At 34.8% G+C, this 19,100-nt stretch overlaps 1 pseudogene; it reads left to right on the top strand.

Moving 5' to 3' along the window:
- The first annotated feature begins 1,369 nt into the window (after positions 1-1,369).
- LOC134266118 (uncharacterized) lies at positions 1,370-18,224 on the top strand (annotated as a pseudogene).
- The last annotated feature ends 876 nt before the right edge of the window (positions 18,225-19,100 follow it).

Below are 19,100 nucleotides of genomic sequence, written 5' to 3'. Positions count from 1 at the left end.
TCAATTTCAGTATACAAGTACAGCCCCCCATGGTAACTATGACCTGGGGCCTTGAAATTCACAATTCTTGAAGATATGGGCCCTTGCTCATAACTATATAGGTATTTCATCTGCTTTAAAAATACCCAGGAGAAGAGTATGTAATGTATTTTCACTATACAATCAATAGAGCCCCGCCCTAACACCAGAACCCCTGACCCTGGGGCCATAAAATTCACAATTTTGGAAGAGGCACTCTTGCTTATCATAACTATGCACTCAGTTAGTCTATTTAATACCCAAGAGCAGAGAAAAAAGATTTTCAAAGAATTCATGTATTTTCACTATATAATCAATAGAGCCCCACCTTAACACCAGAACCCCTGACCCTGGGGCCATAAAATTCACAATTTTGGAAGAGGTACTCTTGCTCATCATAACTATGCACTCAGTTAGTCTATTTAATACCCAAGAGCAGAGAAAAAGATTTTCAAAGAATTCATGTATTTTCACTATATAATCAATAGAGCCCCACCTTAACACCAGAACCCCTGACCCTGGGGCCATAAAATTAACAATTTTGGTTGAGGCACTCTTGCTCATCATAACTATGCACTTAGTTTATTTAATACCTAGGAGCAGAGAAGAAGATTTTCAAAGATTTCCTCTATTTTCACTATATAATGAATAAGGGTCCCGCCCTAACACCAGAACCCCTGACCCTGGGGCAAAAAAATTCACAATTTTGGTAAAGGCACTTTTGCTCCTCCTAACTATGCACCTAGTTAATCTATTTAATACCCAGGAGCAGAGAAGATTTTCAAAGAAATTATGCATTTTCACTATATACGTATTTAGCCCCACCCTAGCACTAGAACCCCTGAATCCAGGGCCATGAATTTCACAAAATTAGTAGAGGACTCAATGCTGAATACAATCATGCAAACAGTTTGACTGCTTGATGTCCAGGAGCAAAGAAGAAGATTTTTAAAGATTGCATTAATTTTAGTGTTTTTGGCCCCACCCCTCAGGCCCCAGGGGGGCAGGGATCATGAAATTCACAATTTTTGTTCCCCTTCACCCATAGATGCTTTGTGTTAAATTTGGTTGAAATTGGTTGAGTGGTTGCAGAGAAGAAGCTGAAAATGTTCAAATGTTAACACACGATGGACGACGGACGTCGGACGTCGCACGACGCAGGACGAAAACGGATAGCAATAGGTCATCTGAGTTTACTCAGGTGACCTAAAAACTACAAATAAATGTAGATCCTTCCTGTTATATCTCAACTGACTTTGTCTTCCAAATTCACTTTCAAAACATAACTTTTACCAGGTATATTGTATTCGTTTAAAATTATGTGCAATTTCTGAAGTCATTGACCCATGCCTCTACATATTTTATACAGGGTCATCTAAATTTTTTTTAACAAAGCCTCAGTGATGGAACCCCTGAACAGAGCTCAAGTACTCCTCCTCTGTGACCTGTGTCAAAGGGCTGCATTACAGAGTCATTGTGAACTTTGTCAAATTAACCTGTGTAAGGCCTGTGTAGGGGAACATCTCTCTGAATCATCTAAAAGACACAATGTTGTACCATACAATCACAGAAAATCTACTCCTAACATTTACTACCCAAAATGTCCACAACACACCCAGAAACACTATGAACTTTACTGTGAGAAATGCGACATTCCTGTCTGTTCTATCTGTCTCTCCTCTGATAAACATCATGGGCATCATACAGAAACCCAGCTTCATTAAAGAAATTTTAAAGAAGGAATTGAAAGAACTAGAAAAAGCAATATATCCTACCTCTGAAGAAATTGCATCACATTTAAAATCTGAAAAACTTAACTTGGATAAACATTATGAGAAACTGAAAACAGTTGTCACCAAACAAAGAGAAGACTGGCATAAAGAAATTAACATCATTGTGAACAAACAAAAATAAGAAATTGATGAGAAGAAAACTAAACACCTGGCTGCTCTAAATCACCAGGAAACTGAAATCAAACAGATTACTTCTGAGGTAAAACAGAGCATACATGATCTGAAGGAAATACTGGGCTCCAGCGATGCCTCTCTAACCTTGGCATACAAATCAAGGAATGCTGAATTCAGAACTTTACCTCCTAAAGTCAATGCTTCATTACCAGGTTTCTCTCTTAAACAGATCAAACAAACAAATGTCCATCAAATGTTCGGTTCTCTGTCAGCATTATCCATTACAACAGATGAACATGGCTACATAATGAAGACAATAAAAGCTGTATCCTGTCCTCCAGTCAAACCACTGCTTGATGCACCAGAGATCATCACCACCATCAACATTGGATATACTCCGCTATACCGTGTTACCTGTCTCAGTGACGAAGAAATCTGGACACGTGCACGTGGAGGAGACAAAAACATGAAACTCTACAACCTCCAAGGCAAACTACTGAAGTCAATCCAAACCAAGTCAGGGAACATACCACGTGACATAGCGGTGACAAGGAGAGGAGATCTAGTTTATACTGACCCTGATACAAGAACTGTAGACAAAGTAAAGAATAAACAGATATAGGAAGTGATTAGACCACTGGGTTGGAAACCTCAGTATGTCTGTAGTACCTCCTCTGGTGACTCCTGGTTTCCATGGTCAGTGATGATTATACCCAATCAAGAGTTGTACGTTTCTCTGGCTCCAAAGAGAAACAAACCATTCAGTTTGATAGTGAAGGTAAACCTCTGTATTCATCTGGCGGCCTTAAATACATCAGTGAGAACAGGAACCTGGATATCTGTGTAGCTGACTGTGAAGCCAGTGCAGTAGTGGTGGTTAATCAGGCAGGAAAACTCCGATTTAGATACACTGGCCTCTCTACTATCATGGGACCATTAAGACCATACGGCATCACAACAGACAGCCGGAGTCAGATCTTGACAACAGACTTTTACAATCACCGTATCTACATCCTAGATCAGGATTGACAATTCCTCCGTTACATTGATAACTATGATCTACAATATCCATATGGTTTATGTGTAGACATCAGAAACAACCTCTTTGTGGTAGAATGGAAAAGTGGTAAAGTAAAGAAAATCAAGTAAATGTAAACAAAATGTTTTAAATAATGACATGTTTGTAGTAGATTTACAATAGTCAAAATCACAAGATGTTGATTAATTAAGTTTCCTTTTCTAGTGCTCATGTGCTGTGTGAAAATATGTTAGATAATAATATTATCAAAAAGGTATAATATATAATTAAAAGTAATAAATAGGGATGTCAACGAGTACCCGGTTAACCGGGTACTCGATCGAACGTCCGAGTATCGAATACTAAAATCGGTACTCGGTTACTCGGATGTATATTTTTAAATATATCTAAGCTTATTTGATAATGCATTAAATAATCGGTTTTAAAACGTAAAATGCTCAGTGCACTTGTGCATACAGTAATTAGAGTTTACTACGACTCTATTTCCGGAATTTTGGGTAATTATCAATTTTTCATTTCCGACATTTTTTTGTTTTCATTTCCGACATTTTTCAAATACATATGTAGTACTTTTGATAACATACGTATTTGAATACTTTACTTATGAAAAATTTAAAGAAAAAATTCATAAATAAATCATTGAAATCCTTTATCTGAGTTTTGTAAATCTATCAATGACTTGGACAGTGTGTTGCTGTTGTCACTGACATTAAATATAGTGCACATTAGGTGTGGTGAAAAAGTTTATGCTTATTAAACTCTTTTACCTAGACTTAGTGCCACATGTATGTATATTTGTGTAGATGTTTTTTTATTAATTTGTTTTTCATCTTTTATCAATATTTTGTCATAAATACTTTTAAAATTCCATTTTCACTTACTTAGAAAACATTGAATTGCCGCACAGGTAAATTCCGGGAATGAAAACAAAATTATGTCGGAAATGAAAACAAAAAATGTCGGAAATGAAATAAAAAAATGTCGAAAATGCTATGCATATTTCCGGAAATGAAATACAGCGAAATGACCGTTATCGCCTTGGCAGTGTTTATACAGTAATTATTGTGACCAAGCACCTGAGGTGGTGTCTTCCCACTTAGCCAAAATTCTGAAATTGATACAGTTGACTGGTTTTGGCTAAGTGGGAATGGTGTACAGGTAAGGGCAGGGAGAGAACAAAAGAAATTAATTACAGGTGTCCTATAGTCAGTTTTAGAATGACCAGTGCTATGAATTATTTTAAATTCTTTATTTATTATATTTAATTCTTGTTAAAATTAATTAAAATGTCTTTTCGAATTCTTGATGACATTTTTAAAAAAATATTTTTACACATCATGTAAGGTCTATTATGTTTAATTAAATAAATTACCGGTAGATAATTTTGTCAATTCTCCGAGAAGCCGTAAATTCTCGGGATAGGAGCGGATGATATTATGCGTGCGATTGTTGATATGGTTGTGTTTGATTACTTGTCAATACAACTGGTTGAAGGCAAAGACTTTAAAATCCGATGTCCATCCTTGCACCAAACTAAAAAATACCGTCCCGTAATATTATAAAATTTAGGATCGAAAAAATCGTAAATCCGCTCTGTTAGGAGAACTTGATCAAGTTCAAGTTGATATTGTACGTAGCCCTGACGACTCATACCTGGTCGTCAAACAAAGAGTTACATTACAATTACAGAGCAGAGTATTAAAACTGTGAACCGCTTATAATTTTATTTCTTGTGTTCATCTGATAAATAACTTTAAAAATGTTATATTAAATTTCGTCGGGCACGAAGTGCTCATCATTATTACAACAGAAATACATTTACGAGTAAGCCTCCTATCAGTGCATCTGGTTTTATTTCTACACGAGTGTACAATGACAGTTATCAATTAACTTGTTCATATTTATTTACACTTTTTACCGAGTACTCGGGTACTCGATCGGAAAAACATCCGAGCAACCGAGTATTAAAAATTGACCGATTTGACATCTCTAGTAATAAATAACAATTGTTTCATAATTCTTCCTGCCTGCACAATAATAAAAAGTAACATTGGAAGAAACCCTCAATATCTCAAAATGAATACCATGTTCATTTGCATTAGTATAAAGAAAGTAAAGATTTATTATGAACTTGTACATTGTTCTCAAGTTGACGCTCTGTCATGTTCTGCACACTAAAGAGTTCTGATTATACTGTACTTTTCATGCAGCTAGTATAACATGTCCTTAAATCTTCAATAAATCTAAATCCTTTAATATACTGTTGTTATATGTAATTTGTTTTAATTGTGTTTTAATTGACCAAGGTAAATTAAACACTTCATTAGCATGTTTTTCATGGGCAGATTGGACGCAAGCTTAAGATATTAGGGTTTGACTGTATATGTAATAAAATATGTAATACAAAACAAACATGAAAAAGCTGATTCAGAAAAAAAAAATATTGTAGTTGTTTTCATCTCAATTGAATTTACTTTCATCTTTAGATACACAGTCAAAATACTTTAACAGATGTTAATAGATCAAGTCCCATGCGATATGACCTCAAATTGTCAACTGCCGGTTGAACTAAATATTAAATAATTTCTAGACGTAGAGTGTATTTATCTATGAGTGTCTCTTTGAAAGTCAAATAATCAATCATTTCACTATATCTAGGGAGCCACTTGTGCTTGATTTTATAATATTTACATTTCCAATGTCTTTGTCCGAGATAAAATTACAAATTGTAAATCTACTTTTTTCCCCATTCAAAAAAAAAACATATGCACGGCGGAACAAACATCTTGCAGAAAAATACTTTTATTATGCTCCTTAGAACTGCGCAGCTACAGAAGTCAGTAGAGTATTAAAAATCAACAACAAAAATTGCAACTGTGCATTAATGTTCTTTCTTTAACCATTTTTTTATTTTGAGAAAATGTCAAAAGTTTGCACTTTTAAATGATAATTTTAAGCTCAAAACAAGGTACCGTTGTCTTCAAAATGATTGTAAAGAACACTGAAAGTACTTCATGGATAGCAGCACGTGGTCTATTTTTAGCACAGAATTTTGTTGTCAGACCTCTTCTTAATATGGACGGACATATCAATCTTTAAATGTAGAAGAGAATTACAGTTGCAAAATATTTCAAATAATATAAACACCTTTAAAAGAGGAAATGTGTTATAGTGTGGCTTAAAGTAATTTATTTAGTTTTATTATCGTACAGTTGTTAAATAGCTAGTGTGCATATTAATATAAAAGATATTCTTAAACTCTTTGATTCCAGCTAAGGAAAAATGAGCACCATCAAAGTTAAAAATTAAGAGTTTGTAAGTCTGTCCACAGATAACTTATATTATCAATCAAAATTTTAATTATCACTTATGAAACAAAAAGAAAATTAGACATATAAAATCGATATGAATGACCTTGTTTTACAAGAAAAAAAAATCGTGTAATGGGATATAAAAAAAATTGAGTCGGGCCATTTCTAGGCAGTTAGTCGGGAGAGAGGGCAACCAATTTTTTTTATTACAAGTAGTATTATAAGGCTAGTACATGTTCCACCATATACTTAGTAATGCAAAATATTTGAAGCTTTGGCACTATTTTGAAAAACGATCATAGGATTATCCGGGGGGGGGGGGGGGGGTAGCCCAGCTCTCACTCTTTTTTTTTGCGAAGATAACCATTGCAAATGCAATGGACCTTTCTTTGCAAACATTGTGCTCGCTTCTACATTTCAAAGAAACAACCAAATATATATTACGATGTATCAAACTTCGTATCTTCAATGAGTGAGAGCTTGATATTACAACGTTGTCAACATAATGATACATGATGTGTTTTATGTCCAAACAATACTCCATACGATGTGTAGGTCATTGCAAACAATCTACCTATTTTTGTGAGGTGCCTGAAGGAAATCCTATAGCTGCCCATTTTTTCTTTCTTACTGCTAAACAAAATAGACATATGTACCAACTTTTCGAATGTAATGCAAATAATTACAATTTGTTTTCATGCACTGCATATAGTTTAACATTTTCAAATTAAATGCTAAGAATCCTCCTTGCTGCGCACAATTTGAAAATAACTTCTATCGACACCGTAAACACATTGCCAACCACGTGCCAAGTGGAACGATATTAAAGCTGACATGAATTCTTAAAAACGCAACATTTTCATCTATGTACGACTTGTTTCATACCGACTATAGCCGTATTCCCCCATATTTCTTTCAGATACCTAGTCTCATTGTAACGATATATACCCCAAAGCGCTCGTTACAGTTGAATGATTTTTTGGTTTGGGTATCGACTTGTGCACATCTCCGATGGTAAAGCATATGAGAGCACATGAAAAGACCTAGACATTTCAAAATCACAATAAACAACATAATAATCATATTTCTGAATAATTATTGATTTGAATCAAAAGATAAAAATGCAAGTTTGGTGAGAAATTTAGATGCACGTCACGCGTAAGTATTTTTACAGTGCGCCAAATTATGCAGAATAATCTTGAAATAAAATGCAAACACATTTTGAAATTATATCATTTTCAAGAATGGAACATAATAACCAACGACTTTGATTTGCAGCCCCTATGCAATTGGTGCATATCGAAAAACGCATCGAACGCTGTAAACGTACCCATACCTGGTAATAAGGTTACTGCATCCGTTCGAAGATGTGCACAAGTCAAGTGATATACACCCTGAATTCCATTTATTGAAATATGCATCACAAAAAAGAAATAAACTCCGTAAAAGCACAAAAGTAAACACACTGTCATTACTCCGTACAGACTAGCAGGCCGATACACTTAGTCCGTGCTGATCAGATTTTGGTCAGGGAAAGTATCACAAGTGGAAAGAGAAGTTATTTGGTATTTGTGCAGCTGAAGGGGGGGGGGTATTATAACTGCTGTTCATAAGCTATAATTGTGAATTGTCTATCTACATGTAGTTATAATATACATTCTATACAAAGTCTTGTATATAGTCTGCAGTTGGTTTGCGTCGCAAAATTCATTTGTCAATTACATGTATAACTGATTATTTTAGTACTAATCTCAAATCTAAACCAAGTAATTTGATGTACGGTAATTAGTTACTTCAAATCTTAAAAGCAATTAACCAGAATACATTTTTTTTACGTGTACATAGATCTATACGTTCTTTAACACACAAACACAATGCCATCCCCTGTTCAGATTGACATCTAGGCATTTGATTTTTTAGGGGGGGGGGGAAGCGTGCAAAAATAATTGACATGACCGTTATCTTAATATTCTTGGAAGATAGACGAATTAAATTTTGAAATTTTTTTGAATGTGTCACTCCGACCACAAAGTATGTGCATTTTGAGGAATGTATAAATGTTTTATAATTATGTTGTTATAGAGATTCTATCGAGATTTCAGTATCCCTGCCTGTTAGTCTCGCTATTTTTTTTAATTAAAAAAATGATTTCTGTAGGAGTATTTGGGAGATAATTTTAAAAGCTAGGGTAGAGATTCTTGACACTGGTTGAATACAGATAATTTTTATCTACTCTTTTGTATATTGAACTATCTCTCTCTCCCTCTCTCTCTCTCTCATTCTGTAACCGTAGGGCAATAATAGGTATAAGATCCTACGCACTTTCTGCTGTACCATAAACCTTAGGACAGATCAAGGATTTTTTTTCAGGCGGGATGTCGAAACTTCATAAACTGAATAATAATTTAAATTTGGACAAGAAGTTAACCCAAACGGCCAAATTGAAAGAGAAACTAGAAGTATTGTGAGCAATGAGCTCACTAAATGATACCCCCGCCTCCCATATGGTTATAAAGGCAAAGTCCATATTTTGCTGTTGTCGCTAAAGCCAAAATACGTGTCGGATCAAAAAGTAAAATAGGAGGTACACAATGGTAATATGTAATAAACCTAAGATTCTGTGAACGTTTTAGTAAATTTCAGTAAGTGGTATAAGAGGATTTGCGGATAGAGATGGGTACCCCAAAGCGTAACGGGGGATATAATAAACGTGAAATATACATCACAGGAATGGGTACATTGTGAACTTTCTCAAATACCTTCTCAAACGCATTGGCGTCGGAAGGAAATTGAAAGTGGGTTGGGGGGGGGGGGAGGGGCTAAGTGCAAAGAATTTTTTTTATACATTAAATAAATCTGAGAAGCTTTAGAAAAGGGAAAATGTCCTTTTCCAAAACACGAATATCATATTTCGTGTGGGGGAAAGGGGGGGGGAGGTAGGTTCGAACTTCAGTAACAAAATTTTTATCCAAACACCAACACTTTCCTCTTTTTTAACATATACTGCGACTTGTCTGTGGAAAGTGTGGGGGGAGGCTAAACCTATGCAGCAATATTCAATGTCTATCCTAAGTATATATTTGCAAAAAAAAAAAAAAAAAATCCCCCGGTTCCGACACATATACTCAAACGTACGTGTCGAACCTGAACCTGGACAACAGACAAGAGGATTTTTAAAAAGCTAATTGTAGGTAGAATGTGGAATTCTCACGGGGGGGGGGGGGGGGGGGTGTGTTGCTCTCTCTTTCTATCTGCTTTTTCTAGTAATCATTAATTATTTATGTCTAGAAATTTAATTCACAATTCACATTAAATTCTGGTCAGCGCAACTTCTTATAAACCACTGAACAGAGTTTTGTCCGAACTTTCGAGATACACTGTATTTATAGGTGTCAATGTGTGTCCAGATTTGCACATCACCAGGAAATTCCGAATTCTTTATTTTTTCGGGAATTTCCGCACTTTTACATTTAGATTTTGGCCATATCTTGAATATAAAGATGAGCAGTTTGTCAGCGCAATTCCTCATAAACCACTGCACACAATTTCGTCAAAGTTTGCAGATATTTAGGATACAATGTGCATAGATGTGCATATAACAAGAAAATTACGATTCCTTTATTTTTTTCTGGGAATTTCAGCACTTCGACTTTTGGGGGAGCGTGGGGTATGTTTTCATTCATTGTGCATAAAATTATAAATAACTTTAAATCAAAAAATATCTTCAAAACGTGAATGATTCGTAATAACGCATGCTTTATTATAAATTTGATGAAGTTAAACCATGTAATCATAAATTCTATTTGCAACATTTACAGGCAAGAGTAATGTTTAGTTTTGAAAAAATCACTTGCATTTTTTTCAATCAACCCCACTGAGCTTTCAACCTTTGATATTTTCCCTTAGCAAATAAAATGATCGGCATGGGCCACGTGTGTCCAAGCATCTTTTACTGTTGAGTTAGCAATGGATTACTGAGATGTATTTTTCAATAAAAGTAAAATAGGATAATTCTTTCGACATGTGCACATCCCTGTAATGATAGCAGTGTATTCAGGTAAATGTTTTATCACTGCGTTTGAAGCGATATCTCGACCTGCATGGATTTTTACTGTACATGAATGTATTCCGTGTTGTGTATTTTCTATATTGCAGCAAATGCATTCAAAAATAATTTAATTCTCGGTATAGTTCTATTGTTTGGTTCAATTCTTACTTTTCAAACATGTATTTGGTCAGTTTATTCAGTTTATGGACTTCTAAAAACTATGCTATCGGAGATGTGTACATGTCGACAGCCAGGCTTGAAAATCACTCAAGTGAAACAATTCTACAAGGCTATATATAGCAGGTACAGGTGGCCAAAATCTTCGATTAATATGGCGGAACTGAAGAAATGTGGCGGACGAAGACGTACAGGAATGTAGTAAGTCGTATAAAGATGAAAAATGATGCCTTTTTAAGAGTTCATGTCAGCTTTAACGAGGAAACTCGAACTAAAAAAAGAACAGGTTCTTCCAATTTGCTGGAGTATGGTTAAAATTTTTGTGTTGAGATTGTCGCTATCTGCTGAACTCTTTGTGTTGAGATTGTCGTTATCTGCTGGACTCTTTGTGTTGAGATTGTCGTTATCTGCTGGACTCTTTGTGATGAGATTGTCGTTATCTGCTGGACTCTTTGTGTTGAGATTGTCGCTATCTGCTTGACTCTTTGTGTTGAGATTGTCGTTATCTGCTGGACTCTTTGTGTTAAGATTGTCGTTTGTTACTGGACCATGAAATTAACAATTTACACGCAAAGCTTTTTCTTAGACCCCGAATCTTGATCCCTCAGTGGAATTTTACTATCTAACACTCGTACTAATGAATGATTTGATAATTATATTATAATATCTTCTTATTGTAAAAACTGAGCTCAATATTGATACAAACACTGCATATTCGTTTCAGTTCAATAACCCATACAAGTTCTTGTAGCATTGACGTTGGAAGCAAATTGAAAGTGGGGAATAATTCAAAAAGAAAAAAATTCCACACTATAAAAAGAAATTGACAAGAAAATAAAAAATGACCATTGTCCAAACCTAAAAATCCTTTTTCGTGGGTGTTGGTTGGGGGAGTTAACCATTTTTCCCAAACACTACCACTTCTCCTTTTTTGACTACACTGTAAGGTGCCTGTTGAAAGTGAAAATGAAGGGGTGAGGGGGGGCTACGCCCCAATTTTCAATGCCTATACGTGTATTATATCTAACTTTGCAAAAAAATAGGAGAGGGCTAACCCCTAACCTTTGACAAGGTCAGAAAAGGACTCGCAATAAAAGGGCTGTTTAAGGACCTGGAAAAAATTCATTCCTTGTTGAACATTATCAAGACAGTGGGCGTCCTCATTATCATTATCGGAGATTCAAAAAATTATGATGACCTCCGCCTTTGAAAACACATTCGTTCTTTGTAAAAACATACATGTACTTTCAATCTATGTATTGCATAAATCATAGATAAAATGTTTACTATTCTTGCAATTAAAAGAAAAATGTCTGTTTTTAAGGTCTATATTTATCCTTACATGTAAATGTACATTACCTGCATGAAGTCACACGTCGTTAAAACTTACAAATACCATGTACACTAGTTTACAAAATAATAAACTTTTAAAGAAAAAATAATTTAGAGATTTCCCTCCGATAAAAAATAGATGGAGATAGATAGGATGATTCTTAACTCCTAATTGGATCTTTTTTAAACTCAATGCAGGTAGATCAGATATCTCAGGTTTTTAAATCACGTGATATGGAGAACAGGTAAATATTTAGAACGAAGACAAGGAAGTATATTGTAATGAACGTGACTAACAGAGAGGACATGTTGGATTTTGAGGTGAGACACGATACTATTTAAGATTTAATATGTTATAAGATCTTTCCAGGTGTCATTTCTGATTTCAAGTCTAGTAAAATGCATTAGATATAAATGTAACTTAAAAGTACGAGAGAGCCACCTTAGATCGATCACACTGACTACATCAAAATTGTTTGGACTGTTGTGAATAAGTATTGACCTTTTCTTCCAAATAATTAAGGTCTTCCGTTTCCAACGGAAGACCTTCTACTGATTCTGTTGGTAAAGATTATTATTCTTTTTTTTTTCTTCTACTTCCTAGACGCCAACTTTGAGGCCTCATATCTCACTCATTTCTTAATAGATTTAGCTCAAATTTTCAGACATTATAGATGGTAATAAACTCTATCAGAATGATGTCTAACATTTTAAAAAATTACTCCCGCTTATGAGTTATTTCCCTTTATAAGAAAAATTATAGGCTTTCGTTTCCGGATAAAGGCTCAGAGACCACAAAATCTGGAGCAGAAATTTTACTGGTTTTAGATAACAGAAGGATTGAAGTTGTGCACATCGGTTTTTGTTTTTCGATTTCTGTATTCAAAATGGCGCTTTATAGGGGTCAAAAATTAGAACGCCTAAAAGGGTGAAAATTTACACATATTTTCCTTTTTTTCTTGAAAACTAAAAATATTTTGTTAAGACATATTGAATAAAAGTTGTGCATTATTGCAAGAGCTTTCATTTGATATCATTAAAAAGGGGCTGGCCCCTAAAATTAGGGATCTAGTGCCCTTGAAAGTTTTTGCTATATATCTCAAAAACGATTAATATTTCGAATGACTTTTGATAATAAAGTTGTGCTTTAACATCTTACTGATCTTATGAAATTGTTCTTTTGTTCTAGTCTTGTTTAAAATGAGCTAGATGCATGACCTGTATATGTACAGGTAATTCTTATCACTCAGCTCGTAAACGAGAGCTTCTCATGCGTGTATATAAAACAAACTTACTTTAAATAAAAATCATGGCTACATTGGATGCTAATATTCTTAAGAATAAAGTTCTTGAAGTGTTTTGTGCTTCCCCCCCCCCCAAATTGTCATGCTTATTTACTAAGCGCACGCCTTTACATTTACCTTGTTTGTTTACAATTATATAACGCACCTCCCTCGATAACGCGGGGCAAAGTCGGTCACCGGGAATCAATCGGCGGGTAATCCAGCGACCCACAGTTATACACAAATAAAAACACAGAAAGGTTAAATTCATTTTTTTAAATATATTAAATTGTTCCTTAATACTATCTCTGTCCTATGAAAATATTATTTTGTTCGAGTCTTACGTATTATAGGAAAGAAAGCTAGACAGTTCTCATCTTGCTATTGAAGGAAAACTCTTTAGTCTTTATGCGTAGAATTGCAGTAAACGTGCCGTAAGTAATAAATATTTTACAACGCTGTATCATATCTCTTTTTTTTAAATTAGGTTTTAAACGTGTTCTTTGGTTCCCGTTCAGAGTATTCAATGGCATCATTTTCATTTTATTAATCAAGATCTTTCCAAGAGAAAGAGTTATAGAAAAAGCACGAGCTAGTATCTTTTCTTCGTTTAAATATGAACACAAACAATATGAACGAAAACGATAAACGCCCGAATCTCATAAAAAGAACTTTTAAAGAGTCAAATAATACAAAAATTATTTACCGCGCGATTCTCACATTCACCTGGAACCCAGATTTTAAGCGTGTGTACCATTGCGTAATCTTACGATTACACGTGTCCAAGAAAATCTAAAGCGACACACCGCGGCGAACCATTGACCCCGTAGTCATAGACAAAATAATTGGTGTATTAAAACTATTTTACAATTAATGGAAAATTATTTTGTCGGATATTTGAGATTAATATGTTGGCTTATCTTTGTTTTAAATTTGATCGTGATACATGTTTATCTAAAACAGCTATCTAGGCTTTGTGTTTGTTTACAATTACGCGACCAATAATTCCTTCCATCGCTTGTTGACATTAATTTACACAGCGTGGTCGAATGTTAAATCTAATTTTACAAACTTACGGAAAACATTATTTTCTGTAAGTAAATCGAATCTTTCAAAAATATCTTTTTAAAATATCTTAGGTTAGACTTTAGAACAAAACGCTGGGGTATTTATTTTATATGTACATTAATCAATCTTCAATTTTTATAGTTCGTTAGTTTAATGTGTAATTTTACTTTTCATTTTGACGATTCATAGCGTAAGGACTGGCGATCTGCGGTTAATTAAGTTCAACCAATAATGATTTAAATGCACAAGCTTAATTTGTGCTTTTAACACACAAATAAATCTGTTTTCAACACAAATTTTCCCAAACACATTTTTTTTTCATCACAGATTTATACCATGGCTATTTCAGTTTTAAACTTTTAAAGAAAATCTTCCGAATCATAAGGATCTAATTAGAATTATACTAAATGAAATGGACTTAACATCGATAAGTATCTCCGCACCTGTTAACTTCATAAGTGACTTCTGTGCTTGCACAATGCCCATTTTTATTACAGGTTGAATAGTCAAGTTGAAAAAATAATTCAAGATTTAAAAGCAATGAATTTAATTTGTGTAATAATTTATTCAAAACCTGTAAATGATTAGTATAGTGTGCTAACATTTTAATTTTGTTCCGTGATTTTAAAAATAGTAGCAGGTTATACAATGAACATGTAAGTAGTAATAAACCCGCATCGTATGTACGGAATCGAAAATTTAAGAACTTATATAACAATCTGCAGCTACATGTACTGAATATCAGAAATTTATCATGTAATTACACACTTTTATTTCCTAATTTAAACTGTTAAAATCATAACCGGCACCATAGTTAAACATTAATTGTCTTATAATCGGCACTTAGGGCCTTTGAGCAGGGAGGGATCTTTTTTGTGCCAGCACCTAAAGCGACACAGGACCTTGTTTTATACGGTCTCATCGGAAGAACAGGTCCCCACGTCCCACAGTGGGATTCGAAACCACGACATAAGAAGCTGATCCTTACCTCGCGACTATAGAGCAGTCTCTCTAATCACTGCGCTATGCGGGCAACCTTGGGGGATATAAAATGAAAACAATGAAGAAAACGGTCAGTTAAAAAAAGAGGGGGTCGTTTTGAAATATTATTCGTACGAACTTCAGGGCAAGTATGAGAAACCATATTTATGAAAGCTTCCTGATATAAAAAAGATTACTTTTTTTCAAATCATGACTAGAGTTTTCCCTTGCAAAGTGATTGTGTATTTTGGGGGGTAGTGTGGATGGGACGGTAATGAAACGGTCTGTTTAACTGTCCATATGTCTGTCTGTCCCTGAAAGTTTTTCCCAGAAGGCCAGGCTATAACATAAAGAAACCAGAAGTTTGTACTGGATACAAAGATTTCAAATGATCCTAGGATGTGTCATTGTATTTATTCAAGGCAATATTACGGGAAATTCAAGATCACTGGAGAAAGAATTAATGTTTTGTTGCATTCATTTATATGTAATTGAGAATATCTGTAAGCTCATACTTGATACAGAGATTGCTTGTGATAAAAAGGATTTTTTTTTTACGATTTTGACTCGGAAAATAGTATTTTTTCATTCTGACTATATTTGTTTAAGTTCATACTTGATACAAATTGCTTATAGTCCGCCGGTTTTCAGATTACTTAAAATAAGGTCATTTTAACAAATTCAGGGGCCAATGACAGAAAAGTTGTAAAACACCTGTCAGAGTTATGAATTTCTAAAAGTTGTTTCAGATTGAGGGTTTGTCTTGACAAAGAGCCAAGGTTATTCTGTTAAAATCAAGGTCACTCACAGAAGAAATCTGTTCTTTTCCAGGCTATGAACTAGTAAGTGAAAATCATTGGAGGCTCTTACTTGAAACATAGATTACTTATGATTGGAGGTTGTGTCATGTCACCCTGATCAAAGGTCTTTCTGGCAAATCAAGGTCACTGAGAGAGAAAAAATGTTTAAGCATAACTTTGTAATTAAGATTCACTGGAGGCTCATGATGAGAAGAAAAGGTTGTTTACATAAGAAAGTGCAGTGACCATGACCCAATGTCGGTACTTCCTGTCCACAGCTCCAACGGAAGACCTACTCGTTGCTTTGCAACGAGCTCGGCTCTAGTTATAATACTTTTCAACATAAGGAAAATTTACACAATATTTTTAAACTACTAAATGATTATTCCTTTTCTTTTGAACAAAATTTGTCTTACAATTTCACAAATAAAACAAAACTTTACATTGATTCGTTTAAAATTACGTAAAATTTTTTAAGTCAGTGACTTATGTTTCGATTTACTTCATTCAGGGTCATCTTACCATTTGAAATAACCTCAGTGATGGACCCCCTGGATAGAGCTCAAGTACTCCTCCTCTGTGACCTGTGTCAAAGAGCTGCATTACAGAGTCATTGTGAACTTTGTCAGATTAACCTGTGTAAGGCCTGTGTAGGGGAGCATCTCTCTGACTCATCCAAAAGACACAATGTTGTACCATACAAACACAGAACTTCTATTCTTAACATTAAGTACCCAAAATGTCCAAACCACACCCAGAAACATTGTGAACTTTACTGTGAGAAATGTGATTTTCCTGTCTGTTCTACCTGCATCTTCTCTGATAAACATCATGGACATAAATTAACAGATGTTTTAAAGAATCCCAGAATAATTAAAGAGATTTTAAACAAAGATTTCAAAGAACTGGAAAATAGAATTCTGCCAACATATGAAGAAATTGCATCAGATTTAAACTCTGAAAAACTTAATTTGGCAAAACATTATGAGAAACTGATAACAGCTGTCACCAAACAAGGAGAAGACTGGCACAGAGAAATTAACATCATTGTCAACAAACAGAAATCTGAAATTGATGACATGAAAACTAAACACTTGGCTGCTCTTAATAAACAGGAAAATGAAATCAAACAGATTACTTCTGATGTAAAACAGAGCATACTTGATTTGAAGAAAATGCTGGACTCCAAAGAAGTTTCCCTATATTCTGCATACAAATCCAGGAATGCTGAATTCAGAAGTTTACCTCCTAAAGTCAATGTTACATTACCAAGTTTTTCTCCTCATCAGATCAACACAGAACAGCTCCATCAAACTTTTGGTTCTCTGTCGGCATTATCCATTACAACAAAAGAACATGGCTTCACAATGAAGACACCAGAAGCTGTATCCTGTCCTCCAGTCAAACCATTGTTTGATGAATCAGAGCTTATCACCACCATAGACACTGGGTATAGCAGTCTATACAGTGTTACCTGTCTCAGTGATGAAGAAATCTGGACATGTGGGAATGACAAAGTCATGAAACTCTACAACCTCCAAGGCAAACTACTGAAGTCAATCCAAACCAAGTCTGGGTACATACCAAGCGATATAGCAGTGACAAGGAGTGGCGATCTAGTTTATACCGACCCTGAAACAAGAACTGTAAACATAGTGAATAATGACCAGATACAGGAAGTGATCAGACTACATGGGTGGAGACCTTACAATGTCTGTAGTACCTCTTCTGGTGACCTCCTGGCTATCGTGGTCAGTGATGATAATAAACAATCAAAAGTTGTTCGTTACTCTGGATACACTGAGAAACAAACCATTCAATTTGATAGTGAAGGTAAACCTCTGTATTCATCTTTTAACTCTAAATCCATCAGTGAGAACAGGAACCTGGATATCTGTGTGGCTGACTGCACAGCCCATGCAGTAGTTGTGGTTAATCACGCAGGGAAGCGCCGATTTAAATACATTTGTCGTACCTTGGGATCATTTAATCCATGCGGCATCACAACAGACAGTCAGAGTCAGATTCTGATACCAGACAGTGATAACCTCTATATCCACATCCTAGATCAGGACGGACAGTTCCTCCGTTTCATTTATAACTGTAACCTACGGGATTCATGGAATGCATGTGTAGACACTAAAGACAACCTCTTTGTAGCTGAGTATAGCAGTGGTAAAGTGAAGAAAATCCAATATATGTAAACAATGTGTTTTAAATAATGACGTGTTGAGATAGAATTTTTTCCAAAGACCAAAATCTCAAGATGTTATTTAATTCAGGTTCACTTTCCAGTGCTCAATGACATGCGTGTGTTTGTGTGTGTGTGTGTGTGTGTGAGGGTGTGTGTGTGTGTGTGAGGGTGTGTGAGGGTGTGTGCGTGTGTGAGAGAGAGAGAGAGAGAGAGAGAGAGAGAGAGAGAGAGAGAGAGGGTGTGTGTATGTGTGTGAAATTATTTTCAATATTATATTACATGTACATGAATCAATTAAGAAATGAATTATAATAGCTACCCATTTCATACGGTATAAACTGGGTAAACGCTTTACCCAGTTTACGCCTTATAAACTGCGAAGTGGGGTATAAAAAAGCGTAAACTGTTCCAACCCCGTGTATACTGTATACAAGAGGCTCAAGGGCCTTGAATCGCTCTTTTGATAATTGTACAATCTTTCAATTCTATTTTAAGCCTCTAACCCTAAGTATCCTAAGACCCAACTTGCATTAACTGACAAAATTTGATGATTCTTAGCCAATTAGGACTGAAGATATTTTAATAAAGCTATATAAAAAAACATAAGTAGGCCACATTTACATACTTTAAGATTGAATTTTTCTGATGACTCAAGATGCACAAATAGACAAAGATTGAAGATTGTAAGTCAGTAAGTATTTGATATATTTAAAAGTAGTCACTGTGACGAACTTGTTTTGTCTACATTCTCTGAAAACCAAATATGCATCAACTGACAAAGGTAGAAGATTCTAAGCCAATAAGTACTTGAAATACTTAAATAATAGCAATAAAATATCAAACGAAGGTTACTGTGATCTAATTTTTAGTAGATGATTTTCGAAAACACAATATACATCAACTGACAAAGTTTGATGATTCTAAGCCAATAAGTACCTGAGA

The sequence above is a fragment of the Saccostrea cucullata genome, unplaced genomic scaffold (assembly GCF_032062105.1).
Source record: "Saccostrea cucullata isolate Sc308-1 unplaced genomic scaffold, CSIRO_AGI_Scuc_v1 ctg3176, whole genome shotgun sequence".
NCBI lineage: Eukaryota > Metazoa > Mollusca > Bivalvia > Ostreida > Ostreidae > Saccostrea > Saccostrea cuccullata.
The sequence above is the reverse complement of the archived record's forward strand: the minus strand, read 5'-3'. Positions and strand labels throughout refer to the sequence as shown.